The sequence below is a fragment of the Fonticula alba genome, scaffold supercont2.211, assembly GCF_000388065.1.
Source record: "Fonticula alba strain ATCC 38817 mitochondrial scaffold supercont2.211, whole genome shotgun sequence".
Lineage (NCBI taxonomy): Eukaryota > Rotosphaerida > Fonticulaceae > Fonticula > Fonticula alba.
In genome coordinates, this window is record NW_009243181.1 from 31,901 (window position 1) to 45,189 (window position 13,289).

Consider the following 13,289-nt stretch of genomic DNA (forward strand, 5'->3'; position numbering starts at 1 on the left):
AAACTCTAAGTCTAGTACTATTATCCAACAAAACTATCAACCTATCATAAACCCCTCTCATTTTTGGGAACACATAAGCAATATGAGCTAGACCCACCTCTGAACGAGGAAGCTTTATACTTAATAACCTATCAAATAAGTCTACATCCAACTTCCTAACCATAAAATAAGCAATAAACCCTCCTACAAAAAAAAAGAGTAATAATATCTGCCTAAGAGCCAAAGACTGGTAGTCAAATCCCCTAAACCCATCCATAACAAATGAAATAGCTACTATGGAGAACACAAACAGAATAAACTGCAATAATAAATATAACACACTAAACAAAATCTCAAAATAATTCAAATGAGACAAGCCACTCAATCTTTTATGGATATCCTTATGATTTGTAGAGAACAACCATTTAGAAACAAATTGATTCATTTATGATTTGTTTATAGTATATTGGTTGTTTATGGCGGACTATAGGATTCGAACCCATGACCAACAGAATCACAATCTGGTGCTCTACCAACTGAGCTAAGCCCGCATAATTTTAGTTTGAGAAAATGGGATTCGAACCCATGCGTCATGAAATCAAAATCCATTGCCTTACCACTTGGCTATTCCTCAATGGAGTTTCCTCCTTATATTTTGTTAATATTAGTTCTTAAATTTAGTTAATTTTTATTAGAATTAGATAAAACTTCTCTAACTAATGATACTTTTTCCATATTAACACAATATGAATATATCATGTTATAACTAATTGTAAAAAATACACAAAACATAAAAGAAAGATTAAAAAAAGTTAATAAATCTACTTGTGGCATAAAATATAATATATAATGGCTATATTATCTGGAAGATTATTAATATATTATCTATTTGAGGGCGATGGGATTCGAACCCATGCTCACATTCGTGGATAGATTTACAGTCTATTGCTTTAAACCGCTCAGCCACACCCTCAATGAGTTTAACAGGACTCGAACCTGCGACCAACGGATTAAAAGTCCGCTGCTCTACCACTGAGCTATAAACTCTTATTTATAAAGTTAAATAACCCCCATTCAGTCTAATTTATTTTACTATTCCTTTACGATCTAGTGTCGAACAGATTTAAGCTTCTAATATAATAGCATTTATTTAGGCTATAACGTAGGAATTTCCTAATCCTGAAGAGATTGTCGTATCTTGCCCTGTTAGGAAATTATTAGTTATGTTGTTATTCAAAAAATAGCCCGCTTGGTGGAACTGGCAGACACGACAGACTTAAAATCTGTTTTCAGTTTATGAAGTATTGGTTCGAGTCCAATAGTGGGTATTGGGCTTATAGTTTAGTGGTAAAACGTTCCACTCATGATGGATACTACGTGGGTTCGATTCCTACTAAGCCCAATGCTCCCGATCTTTTGATCGTAGCATACCACTATGATAGTTTATGGATGTATCTTTCGCACACACACATGCTCAGATATTACCTATCTCTTAATATTGCTTTTAGGCCACACAATATAATTTATATTTCATTTTTTTAAATGAGATTTGTTTTTTAAGTATTTATATTATAGTTTGTTTTAATTATAAAATTTTTTTTTATGAAAAATATTTTATTTGTGTATGTTCCAGCTAGTGAGACACTAGTGTGGGTTGTTAGTGATTAATTCAGTTGTGGATCAAAATTTAGATTTAGTTATTTTACTATTAGATTTATATTTATGTATAATAGGTTAGATTTAATGGAGTTAAAAGCCTTATATGAAAACATGATAGCCCCGATTTTATCTATTATTTTATTTATAGTTAAATTTTTGATGTATATAATTGGAATAATTTATATATCTAAAATACAACCAGTTTATATATCTGAAGCTTCTACTGATTATTTTTTGAAGTATTATTATTATGTTATTATTGTTATTTTTATTGGATTAGGGTATCTAGTTAGTAAGTACTTCTTTAATGATTTGTATAGTAATTTGTCTTTGCCTTCGGCTAGTAAAGGATTTTATTATTTATTGGGTCTGTTTTTGGAAGAGTATTTATTGGATAAGTGTTCTTTGTTGCTAGCTTATATTGGTCCTGCTCGAAGTAAATTGTTGGTTTTTAATTTTGTGAAATTTTTAGTTAAAGTATTGTTTCCTTTGTTTCAAGTAGGTTGTTTTGTTTTATTTCTGGTTGGGGTTATTTCCTCTTGGTATTTAATTGTGTTTGTAGCAGCTGCCCTGGTTAATTGGCTGTTTTGTTTAGTTATTTTTTCTTATGAAAAGACTTGTACAGTGGCTTTTGAGTATTTAAAAACATTGATTGATGTGGAGGTTATAGACTCTGTCCCTTTGTTTGATAGTAGGTTTTTAGCTGTTGTAGCTATCACTGTAAAGATCTCTGAAGAGGGTAAAAACGAAGGGTTTGAAGCAGCTGATGGTGGAAACTTAGGCCAGCGCTGGCTTTTCTATGCTTATTTTTCTGCTTATAAGGGAATGTATGATGCTTATTTAGGTTATACAACGAAAGCTATGGCTGTGCTCAGAGTGTCTGTTTGGTTTTTTATAGTGATGGTAATATAATGTTTAGTTTTGTTAAAAATATTAGATTTTATTCTACTATAGCTAGTGGGAAATTAAGATTAGGGTTTGTCAATGACGCTAGTAAGGCTAGCTTACGTGGTAACTTTAGAAAAGGAGGACTGGACATTTTGCACCCAGTACTTACAAAGTTTGATGAAGAGGTTGAGACTCATTGTGTTCTATTACAAGGAACTAGTGTAAGTACACCCACAAATCCAGCAGAGTTGATAGATAACGATTTAAATATGGTTGGTGAGAATAAAGCACAATATGGGGTTGTACCTCATCAAAAGGTCTGTTTTAATAATAACCAGTTTAGTCCTATTAAAGGCTCTGAAAAATTTATTGAACAAAATGGGGATAGGGTAATCGATATTGTTAAAAGTAAAAACCCGGGTTTATTGAATGAAAATGATACTGATAGTGATGTAGATTAGTAAAAGGATAAATTACATATATAATAATAGTTAAATTATATATTGTATTATAATCTAAATTAATTTAACTGCTATGATTTCACGATGTAGAATTTATTAGTATAAGTTTAAATAAAAAATAAAAGAATAATTACACTATATAATATTGATCTAAACTGTAATATGTTCATGATAATAAACATTAATAATTACTGATTCACATACAAAATTAAAAACAACATAAAATAATATAAAGAGTTTATAGCTCAGTTGGTAGAGCAATTGCTTTGCAAGCAATAGGTCATGGGTTCGAGTCCTGTTAAACTCCATAAGAATTAAGTATTCTATAGTATAGTTTATAGCTCAGGTGTTTCTAGGGTGTTGAGCTATTTATATGTTTTTTATATAAGAATGTTGTGTATTTTCTGCCTGTAGTTTATGGTTTTATCCTTGTTGTATAAAAAATATGGTTTATGTAAAATAACCTATTATTTAGGTTATTTGATACTGTACAGAGCACTTCTGTATGTTAAGCTCTTTAAACTATTAACTATTGGTGTTATAATAGTTTTATATAGCCCCTATTTAATATTCAAGTAGGGGCTTATTCAAAGTATAGTAAAATAAAGAGATTATTTTACTAGAATATATCTATATGTTTAATATTATCTTGTATATTAATTAATAATTTATTAGTAGTTAATATCATATTAAATAGCTATTATTTCCTGCTGATTGTAAAGTATTATAATCCTTTTAGATTTAGAATTTATTAGCGTTATATTTTGTATAATTTATGTGGGTTTTTATTTCGGTATGTTTTTGTGGTGTAATGTAAGATTTTATATTATATATATACATGTATAATATTTAATATTAGACTAAAGCTGATGATTATAAATGTATATGGTGCTATTTTCTTTAGAGTTTTTAGTATTTTTTATTTTATTTGTAGTTTTATTGTGTGCTCTTCGTTTTTATTATAATTTTTTGTTTGAAGAGTTGACATTGATAAATTCTATTCTTTGTATTTATTTTATTGCTTTATTGATATTATTGAAATTAGATTTAGATTTTATTGGTGTTATATTTTGTATAATTTATGTGGGTTTTATTTTGGTTTTAATTATTCACATGATTAGGTTTTTTTCAGGTTTTGGTTCGGTAGAAAATGTTATTTCATTTTCTAATGTGTTGTTTTTATTGTCTCCATTTTTGTTATATGTATGTTTTAAATTTTTTGGGGGTTTGTCTCCGATGTTTGAATCTAATGGTGTGTTAGAGCTGGATCTTTTAAATGGTTACGAATCTATTAATGTTGGTTTATCTAAGCCTATTTTATCTCAAGTTAGTGATTATATGTTTTTTTTTGATGGGTTGATTACATTGGGGTGTATATTAACTTTATTGACAGCTACTATAGGTGTTATTATTATTAATAAATACGGAAATAAAAAGTAGTTTGCCTTCTAGATTGGGGCGCTCTTTATTTTGGTTAAAAAATTATTATAGTAAGGATTATGGCTCTATGCTAAATAAATCTATATCTATAGATAATTACTTAGAAAATAGAAAAAGTAGAAAGAGGCAAAGGGGGGGTAGGTTATGTGCAAGTTATTCACATAACCTGTTATATGGTCACTTTAGACTAGTGCCTGTATCTAAAAAAGATAATAAGGATATTAAGTCATATTACTTACTTGCAAATTTCTGTAAAAGGTATTTAATAGTAAAAAAAAAAAAAATTAGAAGAAGGGTATTTAAAGCATATAGAAATAATATAAGGTATTGTTTTAGTTATAAGGGTGCTCTAGACTTAAACAGAGTTGATTTTTTTAAAAATACAGTTGATTTAAGTTATTTTAATAAATTAAATAAACTTGATTCAGATAATACTGTAGCAATTAGGCAAGCTATAGAGTCTATTGCTTTACAAAAAAGTAAATAATATGTTAATTGACTGTACTTACTCAGGTGAATTAATAGAAACTAAGGATAAAGTTCTATCTGGTCTGAATAAAGATAATAAAAGAACAGAACAAACAGTATTATATGAATCTCATAATAAAGATTCTGCTTATAAAGTAATAACTTCTAATAACATCACTTTCATTATGAAAGAATTAAAGTATTTTAATAGTATTAATACTATTAAATATAGTTTTAATGAGTCAATTTATTTTAATTTATATCATAAATTAAAATTTATTAAAATTCCTAATAAATTTTATTTAAAACAATGGTTTCACATAATGAAGCTAAATCATGTAAATTTAAAATATTTTAAATTAAGAAATTTAATTGAGTCTAAGTATACTAAATTAAAGTCTATTAATGGTACAATTCCTGAAATTGATATAAAAATGTTAAATACTAATTATATTGAAAGAATATCAGAAAGATACTTTAATAAACTAGATATTTTTTCTAAAAATTTTATAAGTGAGTTGTATCCTTTATTTAATTCATTTAGATTAAATGAATTTAAAATAATAAATAAGCCAGATGGACTTTATAGAAAACACAATGAGTTTAAACCACTAGACCATGGTGTTTTAAGAACAGTTATGTTAGGATTTAACTTCCTAAGTGATAAAAAGATAGAATTAAGATCTAACTCAGATTTATTATTGAGTGATGCAAGGTCTATAGAACCAAAATTTTTAAATTTCAAGCAAAAATATTTTTCTGAAAGCAGTGATCATTCAATATATAATTCTAATGCCACTGCAAATATAAATAATATATCAGTATTTAAAAATACTGATAAAATAAATAATATATTTAATAGTATATCCTTATATAAATTTATAGATATTCAAATGAAATTAAAATTAGTAGCTAACAATAATTTAAATAAATTAATAAAAACAAATACAAAAACAAAAAAACAAAAATATAATAAATGGAACAACAAAAGCTACTTAAAAGTAATATCATCATACTCTAACATAGAGCATGACACAGGATTTATTACAAGAATATACTCACAATTTACTAATTATTCATTACCATATTGGAATGCACACATCTTTATACAGATGCTAAGACTAATATTCATGTCAAACAGATTCCTACTATTAAAATTATTATCAAGAGCACTATTCACATTCAGATTCCACCCAAATAAAAGCAAAGATGCACCAAAAGCTTTAAAAATAGAAGCCTCTGGATTAATAAAAAAATTAGGAAGATCAAACAAAATACAATACAAACTAAAAGACACAAACAAAAACAACATCAAATACGCCGTAGATTACGAAAACCTAACTGCATTAAGCAGATACGGAATCACAAACATAAAAGTAAGCCTAGAAAACTAAAAAAAAAAAATGATAGTATCAAGACTAAACTATACTTCTTTTTCTTTAGTTAATACACCTAGCATAGAACACAGTGTATTCTTATACTCTGCTATTCTAGCTATGACTCTTTCTCTAGTAATATATACTGCTGGATACTGTGTAACAAATAACCACAGAACAGACCTAAACAAAATAAGTGCTTATGAGTGTGGATACAGTCCAAACTCTCACGAATCAAACCAATACAATGCAAACTTCATAATAATATGTCTATTATTCCTACTAATAGACCTAGAAATACTATTCCTAGTACCATTCCTATACACTGTTGACTCCATAGACACTACCACATGGAATATCTTCATATACTGTATGTGCACTATCATAGGAGGAATAATATTCGAACTACTAACAAGCTCGTTCGGAAAACTAGGTAAAATCATCAAACAAAACAAATAAAGAGTTTATAGCTCAACGGCTAGAGCAAGTATATACACCTGATATGGGTTCGAATCCCATTAAACTCCATAAGAAATAAATATTATAAACACATTGGGGATTTACAGTATGTAAAGTAATTTATCTGTACTATTTATATAACAAGATAGTACATACTCTACCTGAATTTTATGGCTAAATCCTTGTTGTATTTTAAATTTAGTTTTTGTGATAAAAACATAAATTAATTTAATTATATAGTAGACACAACAGTCGTGTATATTATGGGATTTTTAATATAAACTATTAAAATACCCATAGATCTATATAGCCCTATACAACAATATTATATAGGGCTAACTCTAACAATACATAAATAATGTAGTGTTTATCTAGAATATATTCATGTGTTAAATCTTATATAAATATATAATAAATATATTATACCTAATCTAACCTGAAGAGGAATAAATAATATTATAAAATAAAATAAAAATAATTTTTATTTTATAAATGTGTATTTTATAATACTAATACATTAATAAAACAATATAGAACCAGACATGTAAGTGTCAACCCCATATAATAAAAATAATAAGTTCTTAGGTTAGATTTAGTATGCTATAGACTAACTATCAAAACTACATAAATATTTATATTCATTAGGTAGATAAAAAACTTATTGATCTAGTACATAATACTTATACTAAATATAAATATAATATTATATTTATATTTAAATACACTTATTCAGGGTACATCCTAACTATGATTAGATAAGGTATAAGTTTCTAAACGATGGTCTGTCAGTACCTTCCCTTTATTAAATTCTAAATAAAATAGATATAACTAAAAAAAGTATATAATATACAATACATTATAAATAATTCTATTAAATTAATAAATGTATTGGGGACTGCTAAATAACCCAAATTATTAAAACATATAATATCTAACTCTAAAATATAAAGCCTTAAAATATGAATAAGCACCCCAATACATCCTATAGCTAAAATATTATACTATAATATTAATAGCATATATTCTAAGTCTTATTTTGCGGGATAATTAATAAACAGAAATTATTTTGGACTGAAAAAAAAACTAGGGGCCTAGTTTTTTTAATATAAACTAATTTTAAACAGGTTCCTATTAAAACATATTGGTAATAACTAATAATAGGTGCTGGTTCTAATATGTTTTAATAATTTTAGGTTTATTAAATAAAAACAATATTGTTTAAATATTGTTTGTACCTTATATTTTAAAGATATATATATTATACCAATAATGTAGGCTGAATTAGCATATTTAAATAGAATTATAAACCCCCTACTTTTAAAATGTCCTATCAAGCTTCTCTAAATACACAGCTATTATTTCTATCTAGAGAGTTATATTCTAGATTATAACCCACTAGTTTTAGCCAGTACAGCCTTGGACAAATACATCAACCCTTCTTCACTATAAGCCTATACTATAGGAGCATTGTGTTAGAGGAAATACACTTAATAAATTGAGTTCACTAACATATTGGTGACTGCAAGCCATGATTTTATATAAGAAAGTCTTCACATATAATTCATTCATAAGTAAAGAGCTCTAACTCTAGTAGGTTCTAACTATTAGATAGTAAGAACTAACACAGTTAGCCTCACACCTACTACCAAACACTATTTTGATTAAGAACTTAATCACTAATTTAAAATTAACATTAGAATTACATAATAAACCTAAAGACATTATAATACAGATAAATTAATCAAAATTACAATAATATAAACTAGTCTAAACCTACGCACTAAAAATAAAATTATAAATGTTTTTATATTAATAGTGTAAAACTAAGATTATACCCATTAGCTATTGTAATGCTATATCTTCCTAGTAGACCTGTGCTATATCTAAAACAATATAAATATAACCCAAACAATATCTACTAGGAAAATACTACTATATAAATAACTGCAAGTAGTGTATACACACCTATCAACTCAATTATAATTTAGCCAGAGTCTTAACAGAGCTTAGTTCACGATTATTTCCTAAAATAATATCCAATAAATACATTTTCTAAGAAATAGCTTAACTAAAATAAAACAATGATACAGAGCTAGAATTAACCCTTGTAATTCATAAGTCTATAACCATAGATTTATGAATCTAACGAGATACACACTGGAAAATCATAAGGGTATTATGACTCATATAATATTAGCACTAAAAATGATATAAATACTACAAAAACTATAGCTCTCAACCCCACCCATAACACCATTACTTTAACAAGAAAAATAAACTGCTATAAAATTAAGACAGAACAAAATACTGTATATAGCCACATATAGATGTCCTGTACTATTCAATTCGTATAATATCTTTTTAATTAAAACCATAATACTAACTAAAGTAACTACACAACAAAGAATTAGTTTACAGGCAAGGGGATTCGAACCCATTCACAGGTAAACCTGCTCTTTCCTAGACCTGAAAAAAAAAAAATTATTAAATGTTTTTTATTTAATAAATAAAAAATCTATCAGGGATTTTTTTTATGGTATCGTCTTTGTTTATATTTAATATTTGTTATTGTTTTGGTTGATAATGTTGTTTGTCCATGTAGTGTAGTTGTATTGGTGTGTTGTTTTGTTTGTTATGTTGTGTTGTAGTATGCTTCCTATTGTTGGGTTTGTTTGCCTGTTGTGGTTGTTAATGTTTGGGTTTGTTGTGTGGTTTGCTTGTAATGGAGTTAATGTTTCTCTGAGTTCATTTGGTGTGTTGTTTTGTGTTGTTTCTTGAGTGATTCCTATAGTTTTTAAATAGCTTATCCAATTTTGGTGGATGTTGTTTTGTGTTGCTTCTATTGCTAATTTTGTTAGTTCTTTGTTTGGAGTTTTTGGGTGGGCTTTTGCGTAGTTTTCTTTAACTGTTTTTGCAAATTCTTTATATTCACTCTCTGACATTAAGTTTAATGCTCGGGCAGTGCTGTTGTAGAATTGAGTGTAAGAGTGGGAGTTTGATAGGGCTGTGCAATGTAATGATTGTGAGTTGTGAAAGAATTCTACTGCTTTGTCTTCTGAATAAGTTTCGGCGTATTCTTTGAATTCTTCAGAATAAGTTGTGTCTAGTTTATTGTCTAATTTATCTAGCCATTCTATAATTTCACTGGCTTTTAATAGTCCTGCTGTTTTATATGAATTCATATGAGAGTTCATATAAATATAGTGTATTCCTTTATAAGTATCGAATCTAGTAGGAGATCCCTCAGATACTAATGTTTTATTTAAGATATAGGCTTTTTTTAAGTCTTCTGCTTGAGAGTTAAATAATAGTTGGAATAAAGATCCTTTACTCATTATGAATGAGTCGATTAATGGTCTTATTAAATAAGGCTTAGAAATCTTTGTAGGGATTGTTTCAGGGAGTTTTTCTGTGATTATTACACTTGATATTTCACCCCAGTATCCCATATCAAAAAGGATTAGGTTAACAGTAGAAAGAAGCATATTATACAAATTAGATAGCATTTTTTTTTTTTTTCACGTCATCATTTTTTGTAAAGCATTTTTTAGTGTTAGTTGCTTTTTCTAACATTTTAGTAGGGTGTATTCCTTCTGGTATAATTTTAACCTTAATGTTTTTTTTGATGTTGGCAATTCTATTTAATTTTTTTATGTTTAATTCTTTTGTGTTTGGTGTAGTTTTAGCTAGTTTAGGGCTTATGTTCTCTTCTTTATGGTTTTTGATAAAGAAGTTTACTAGTCTTACTCTTAGTCTTTTCATTTGTAATATTCTATTTTTTAGAGCTACTGTTCTTTTTCTAGATTTTGTAGTATAGAATTCCATGCGATTTTTTCTAGAATATATTGTTAAATGTTTAGTTTGTACATTCCTAAAATGATTTAATGATACAAGTAGTTTTTTAGGGAGTCCATCTACTCCGTTTAAGTTTTTAATGTGTTGTAATATTAAGTTTTTATAGACTGAAAGTTTTCTTGAGCCCAACATTAAAAAATGTTTTTTAGATTGTCTTCCCATTCTAATGTTTATGTATTTACTTATTGGTAATGATTCAGATGTTAGGTACATATAGTATTCATATGGGCTAACACCATCATTCTCTCTTGATAATATATATACTTGATTTAAAGCATTATGCATTTTTTGACTTTTACCATTTTTTATAAAACCTTTTCTTATTTTTTCTGTTACAAAATTATCTTGGTAATCTAAGTGTTTATAACCTGCTCCTAAGTTTATTTTTTTAGGGGAGTGACTATAAGATTTATGATTATAATTATATATTATATTATTCATATAATATGAAATATAATTAATTTACAAACTATATCTGGGTACTTAATAAATCAATATTTAAAACATGTTGAGACTATTTCCTCATCTATTTCTTTAAGAAGTAGACAGAGCTTATATATCTCAATGGCTTTTTTTATCTCTACTATACTGGGAGTATAGTCCATTAACACCTGCCTAGTTTTTAAACATTTTTTTAAATAATCTATTAATAAAATAATATTTTCATTCTCTATCTCTTGATAAATATTATTAAATAGCATAATGTTTAACTTTCCTTCAGCTAATAACTTAATTAATTCTGACGTAAAACAACTATCAGGCTTTGTTAATTTAAACCATCTTAAATGTTCTAATGATTTGTTGTGTGTTTTATATTTAATTCTATGTATCTTTTTTTCTAGATTAGATGAATCTAAGTTACTATTTACTAAAAAAGTCCTTAACTCATCTTTAGTAAAGTCTAATTCAGGAAATAACAAGTTTAAAGTGTCTTTAATAAATTCTGTATTATTATACTTATATAATTCTGTTTTTACTCTCCTTGTATAAAGAGAGTTTAAGTCTTTAGATAAAACTACATTATTATATGTATTACAATTAATATAATTTTTCATTATATTAAATAAGAAATCCCTTCCTCTAAAAGAACCCTGCTCATAAAAAGGCTCCCCCCTTTTAGATAAAGGTTTTATCGCCCCCTTTTTAAAAAAGAATTTTGTCCTATTAGTATATTTTGTTAATCCTATTCTTTTGTTTTGTCTCAATATTCTTTTCTTTACTCTATGGGCTATAACCCTTTTATAATGATAAGTAAATAAACAATTGGCATATTTATGGACCATTCCAAAGATAGATTTTCTTAACCTAGGTTTATTTTTAGTTAAGAAAAATTTATTACATCTTTTTCTAAGCCTCAATAGACGATATGGTTTATATCTTAATATCCTAACGTTTTTAATCTTTAATTTAATTCTTCTTTCTATTTTTAAGTTAGCTAAATCTTGTTTATCTTGGATCTTTTGTCTAGCTGCATACTTAAAAGAAAATTTCCTTTCAACTTTTTGAAATAAAAATCCTCTAAAATGGCCTATCCTAGCCATAGTTGAAAATGTGTTAGGATCCATTATATTAAAAGTATTAAAAAACCTGGATGTTAATCTAACATCCACTGCATTTCTTGCTAGACTATAAATAAGGCGCTTGTCCTCTAAAAAATATGGCCATTTAATATTTTTATTATTAATTTTATTATAATCTTTTAACTCTGAGAAAGAGTTAAAATAATATAATTTAGATTTACCCTCTTTTTTAATATATATAGGATCAGGAAAAATATCTGGGTTATTTAATAAAAAATTATTAAATGATTTAGAACTTTTAGTTTTTAAATTATACTTATAACGACCTACAACATATTTAAATATAGCTAATCGTGACCTCCTCCACTTAAATTTATACTTAGATCTAATAGTTAACTTATCTTGTTTATACTTTAAAATATAAAAAGTGTTAAAAGAGCCATGAATTAAACGCTCTAATCTATAAAATAAAACTTTATCTTTTAAATTAGCCCTATTACTAATAATTTTAAAATATTTATTAATAGCCAACCTTATAAAATGAAATAAGCCCCTATTCAACTCAGTAAACGTATTCAACCCACCAAATTTATAATTCTTTGAATACACTTCACTAAACTCAGATTTCTTATAAGAATTATACCCAGAAATCTTTAAAAATAACTCCCTCTCATACCTCTTATACTTAATAAAAGCATGAGAAGAACCCTTACGCTCATAAAAATACCTATAATTATAAAAAAAAAAAGGATCTCTAACACCAACATACTTCAACCTCCCATATTTTTTTAAATCATATAACATCAAAAACCTCCTCTTATTAAAAAAATTACGCCTCCTTAAAAAAAAAGGAAGCCTCCTAAATTGACCCAAAACATCTTTAGATTCACACTTCAAATTCACCAACCTACCCCTCTTATTAAAAACCCTATAAAACTTAATAGAATTAGGCAAAGAAACATGAACCCTCCTAAACTCCAACTGAGACAAATCATCAATAACACCAGAAACCGATAAAACCGGCAAACCAACCCCACCAGCTGCCAACAAATCCAATACAGCCCCCTTCAAAAACAACAACTCCAAATCATTAAAATCCAACAAATAAACAGACCTAATACCGTCCAAATTCAAATACTCTCCTCTCACAAATAAAATATTTTTCATAAAAAAAAATTTTATAA

At 26.9% G+C, this 13,289-nt stretch overlaps 7 non-coding genes and 1 pseudogene across 8 annotated transcripts; 4 read left to right on the forward strand and 4 right to left on the reverse strand.

The window, feature by feature from the left end:
* Positions 1–457: 457 nt before the first annotated feature.
* On the reverse strand, positions 458–530 carry H696_09121. Its single transcript has one exon. It is a non-coding gene; the product is annotated as a tRNA-His (tRNA).
* An 11-nt stretch (positions 531–541) lies between these two features.
* On the reverse strand, positions 542–613 carry H696_09122. The gene has a single exon. It is a non-coding gene; the product is annotated as a tRNA-Gln (tRNA).
* A 256-nt stretch (positions 614–869) lies between these two features.
* Positions 870–952, reverse strand: H696_09123. The gene has a single exon. It is a non-coding gene; the product is annotated as a tRNA-Tyr (tRNA).
* A 2-nt stretch (positions 953–954) lies between these two features.
* On the reverse strand, positions 955–1,026 carry H696_09124. Its single transcript has one exon. It is a non-coding gene; the product is annotated as a tRNA-Lys (tRNA).
* A 196-nt stretch (positions 1,027–1,222) lies between these two features.
* Positions 1,223–1,307, forward strand: H696_09125. Its single transcript has one exon. It is a non-coding gene; the product is annotated as a tRNA-Leu (tRNA).
* A 2-nt stretch (positions 1,308–1,309) lies between these two features.
* On the forward strand, positions 1,310–1,381 carry H696_09126. The gene has a single exon. It is a non-coding gene; the product is annotated as a tRNA-Met (tRNA).
* A 1,840-nt stretch (positions 1,382–3,221) lies between these two features.
* On the forward strand, positions 3,222–3,294 carry H696_09127. The gene has a single exon. It is a non-coding gene; the product is annotated as a tRNA-Ala (tRNA).
* A 3,437-nt stretch (positions 3,295–6,731) lies between these two features.
* Positions 6,732–6,798, forward strand: H696_09128 (annotated as a pseudogene). The gene has a single exon. The product of its transcript is annotated as a tRNA-OTHER (tRNA).
* Positions 6,799–13,289: the final 6,491 nt, after the last annotated feature.